The sequence below is a fragment of the Trachymyrmex cornetzi genome, unplaced genomic scaffold (genome assembly GCF_001594075.2).
Source record: "Trachymyrmex cornetzi isolate Tcor2-1 unplaced genomic scaffold, Tcor1.1 scaffold670, whole genome shotgun sequence".
NCBI lineage: Eukaryota > Metazoa > Arthropoda > Insecta > Hymenoptera > Formicidae > Trachymyrmex > Trachymyrmex cornetzi.
The window spans coordinates 91,311-91,525 of NW_017299993.1; positions in this window are offsets into that span (position 1 = coordinate 91,311).

Here is a 215-nt window from a genome sequence, read left to right on the forward strand (position 1 = left end):
CCCCCACCTCCGCAGCGATCACTTTGACGTGCGCTGACGCGTCGAAGTACGCGGAGGTGGTGAAGGCGGCGAGGTCCTCGGTTTCGTTAAAGGACCTTGCGATTGAGGACCTCAGGCCGAAAAGGGCCGTCACCGGGGCACTAATATGGGAAGTTAGAGGCCTCGACGGCGGCGCCATGGTGGACCGCCTGGCGGACAGGCTGGCCGAGGCGTTT